The 4124-nt window shown below is 36.6% G+C and overlaps 1 long non-coding RNA gene across 1 annotated transcript; it reads right to left on the bottom strand.

Annotated features, from left to right (window-relative positions):
- Positions 1-418: 418 nt before the first annotated feature.
- On the bottom strand, positions 419-3884 carry LOC129903120 (uncharacterized). Its single transcript, XR_008770207.1, has 3 exons — positions 3740-3884; positions 1336-1534; positions 419-893 (listed from the first exon to the last, which is right to left on the bottom strand). It is a non-coding gene; the product is annotated as an uncharacterized LOC129903120 (long non-coding RNA).
- Between the last annotated feature and the right edge of the window lie 240 nt (positions 3885-4124).

Here is a 4124-nt window from a genome sequence, read left to right as displayed (position 1 = left end):
AGAGCAACTAGCTGATTTACTTACAAGGGCATTGAATGAAAGTCGAGTTGATTATCTCTGTAACAAGTTGGGTATGATCAACGACTATGTTCTACCTTGAGGGAGAGTGTTACAGAATAATCTGAAAATAGTGTCTTTTATGTATAGTAAGCACAATCACAGGAGCAGATATGTAGGATATTATTTTGATTTTTCTCCTTTATGGGAATTCATGAAGTGTATTATTACCTTTGTACACATTGTATATGATATCAGAAGAGAAGGTTCCTCTTTGTTTCAATAATTCATTCAAAATTGCAAAAGTAGTTTGCAGTTATAATCAAAAGGTTGCAAATGCAAATTTAGGTCAGTTATTGCCTAACCCATTAATTCACAGCAAAAAGAACCAAGAAGAATTTGAAATCATGATAAATGACAATGGAAAGGACTGACCTTCAGATCATTAATAATCAAATATTTCAGGTCTGTTAAAAACTGCAGTTGCTACAAGTACACCAATACAGAAACAGCCACTGGTTCAATACTGGCAAAGCTAAGGAACCTCGAGCATTGCAACTCATTGCTGTAGTGCATTGACGATAGTCTTATGTATAGTGTAATATTGTACATCTGGTGTTGGATTATGGCAATTTGTGCAAGAACATGCACCCAGGGAATCTATGACCTTCTTCACTCTATTCGTCAACAAGAAATTTTTAGTCTAAGCATTTCCTTCGATACCAAAGTCCTTTATCAAGTGCAGTTAAACCAGAAGGTTGATCTGATGTTCTGAGGAAACATTTGCCATCGATTTTTGTGGGTGCCCAAATGGCAAAATTGTACTAAACTGTGTCCTGAAAGCCCATGAATCCATAGAATCTCTAAAAGGTGAAGTGCGGATTCAACCCCAGTACCTACATGATCAAACAAGGCCTCAAAAGTGTCTTTAAAAGAACCAAGAAGGTTATAATACAAGAAACTAAAAGTTGCGCATGTATCTTTATTTTGGCTACAGAAAACCGAGAGATAGATAGATGACTTTGGCAATTGACAAGATAAAGAGAGGCATATACCTCAGGAGCTCATAAAGCGAAAAAGAGGCTGCCTCTTTATGTGCATTACTACATCAAAGACAAATAGAATTCCTCCACCATAGCCAGTTTTATACAAAAATTTAACAGAAGTTGAAGCTCTTGGATGTCAATAGTAATGGTTTACAAATATACATAGAGTTTTTGTTAAAGTGACAGAATGTTATGGTGATGCACATAAACTCTAGAACCTTTAAGGGCAGGGCATGCAGAACTTTTCTTTTTCGACATCTTTCCATGTAAATGCTATATAGCGATTACTTACTATATTCCAAAACACGTCCAAAGACTATTCACTTAGGGACACTTGTTCTGCATACAACAATTCCTTTATAAATGTCTGTTGAAGATAACTTTTCTCTTTCTTCTGGTTCTTTCCAGAGACAGGTCTAACGAGCATGTCCATCAGTCAAAATATACCTCGTCCACAAATATGATCCCATGTACTGCTAGATTCTTCCTTTCTGAAACAAATAAGGATCCACATAAGAGAGTCACTTCTTGTCTAAGACCAGAAGGAAAAGTGAAAAAGAATTATTAATTGTATATCAATAAGAAACTTGAATCACAATTATGAATCTCAATTTGTTACTGAACTTCTTTCGACATAAGATAAGTACAGTACAATTTGGGAAACTGTCAAATTATTGAAACTATTGCTGTACAAATGATAAGAGTACTAACTTTAGTGCTTTAAAAACAGTATTCCGTAACAATTAAAATCACAGGACATCGAATTCTGCCACTAGTTTAGCATCATCCTCTTGGGCCTCTAGTATTTTAACCAGACTTTCGTTTTGTTTCCTTTGCCCAGAGTGCAAAATATTTGGACTAAAGTGCATTCTCTCATGTTAAGAAATCATCTGTACCGTCTTAAAATCTAATAAACAAAGAATATGAATCCGCTCTGCCCAAAAAGGCCAATGAGCATTCCATAACTACCCCTCCCCGCTCCTTCAATCGCATACATTTCCACTCATAACCTTGGGGAATCCTTCCCTGGCATCAAGAACTACCAAACTTTCTTATTTCGTTCTATTGAGGGTAGAAAGTTTTGGTCATATACACCATTATCATTCCACTAATATTAGGATACAAACGATTAGAGTGCATTGCAATGTTCATCTAAGTGTACGGCAATCCACACGTGCTGCTTGAGTTATCCCTTACTATTTCATCAAACATCTTTTCTACTTTTTCTCCTTCTCTGAAGTGATGCATCAAATTTGAGTGTAGAGCGTCCATGCTTCTTACAATAGTTGAGTAATTGAGTGGCAACAGACTAAGAAATTATTTAAGAGGCTTCATTTGAGCTATAATGCTCAGTGCAGCACCGGAGACTCTAGACTTGCTATTTATCCACAGCTTCAATGCTTAGTTTCTTCATTTTTGCGAAGACTATTCTTGACTCCCAACATGTTGAAGCACTACCTTAACTACTTATGATACCCAAAGAGAGCATTCTATGATGAGGTTGGCATTAATATCTTGCCATTTCCCGATCATTCTTTGCACCAAAACTGAAGCAGAAATTCTACAGCCGGTACAAATTAAAGGCTTAAACTGTCAAAGGATCAATTCTCAGAAAGTTGAATCATTCAACTAATCAATCATATGATGGTCTACTAAGTCGAGAAAAGTTCAAATTTAAGAAGTCCACATGTAGTGTAGAACCCAGTGCTCTTCCCTGCCTAACCATTATTCAGAAAAACTTGCTTTGGGTGTAAATCATACTACATTACTTCTACCAAGGTGCTTCCTTATAACCAAATCACTGCAAAGGGAAAGAAAATTGGTGTATTTCAGTAGGTTGTTGCTGAATAGTCACCAAAGGTATCTAACACTGCTGCCGCTAGGATTAATATACAAAAATGGACTAATAACAGAGTAAAGATGATATGCGTATAACCATAACATGCCACACAACAAGTGTTTCAGAAACTTCAATCGAAAGCTAGTAAACATACAGCAATATTTTCGTTTCACAGACACAAAACTCGCACAAATTGAGAAAAATCAATGTTTTGGTATTAGCTTCTATGTTATTCCTTTAGGAATCATTTCTCAGCAGTTGATTGCTCTTAAATTGTCGAACTTTAGGGTGTAACTCATTTTCCTTTTACAAGTAATATTTAACTCCAACTCCATAGTAACTTTTTGCAACTCACAACTATCACTAACAAGTAGTGACACATTTCTCATCTTCTATTACTACAACCTGCTATCTACCTTGATGACAAACTAACATACTACTCTCTGTTCCAATTTACGTGGCACAATTTGGATTTCACTAATCTATGTGGCATAGTTTGGATTTCTGAGGTGGAACATTTTAAATTAGGGCATGAAATATTTAAATTTTTTGAGATAAAGCCGTATCCCGAAGGAATCAGCCCCCCCCCCCCCCCAGGATTCGCTGGACGACTCGGTACTGCCCGCCGCCGTGCACGAAGGCAGTGAAGCTCCTCCTGCCATACCCCCGACTTTTCGTGATTTGTGGCCTTAAGAGAATCTAAAATATATATATTCAGCAACTACTTGCTAAGTAAGCAATGATTGACAATTTAAAAGATATACGAAAAAGATAACCGTCAAAGATAAACTTAGTTGAAAAGGAAAAAAAAGACAGTTCTTCTAGGTAAAACACTTTTTGGGGGTAAAATTGATACCAGCAGGTCAAAAACGTTGCAAAGGGTTTAAGATCCAGAAAAGAAAGAGTAGTGACCCTAAAACATTTCGTTATACAGAGAAACGCTGTGGAGTATGGGAAGACCAAATTTTCTCATATTACTCGACAGCGGTTTCTCTGTATAACAGAATGGTAAGGGCCAACAGAAGCAGCAAAAAGCAATAGGTTTTTGTGTGCAGACTGAAAACAGTTTTACAAGCAGAGGAGGAGAAATCACCAAAACTATAAGGAGATCGATTAAACAGCTTGGGCTCGGTTGTCAAATGAGCCGATTGACATGAATTTGAGTGGGCCATAATAACCCGGACTCTAAAAGTTTATTTGGATCGAAATGGATTAAAAGTTTCTTATAGAAAAAATTACTT

The sequence above is a fragment of the Solanum dulcamara genome, chromosome 9 (genome assembly GCF_947179165.1).
Source record: "Solanum dulcamara chromosome 9, daSolDulc1.2, whole genome shotgun sequence".
NCBI lineage: Eukaryota > Viridiplantae > Streptophyta > Magnoliopsida > Solanales > Solanaceae > Solanum > Solanum dulcamara.
The sequence above is the reverse complement of the archived record's forward strand: the minus strand, read 5'-3'. Positions and strand labels throughout refer to the sequence as shown.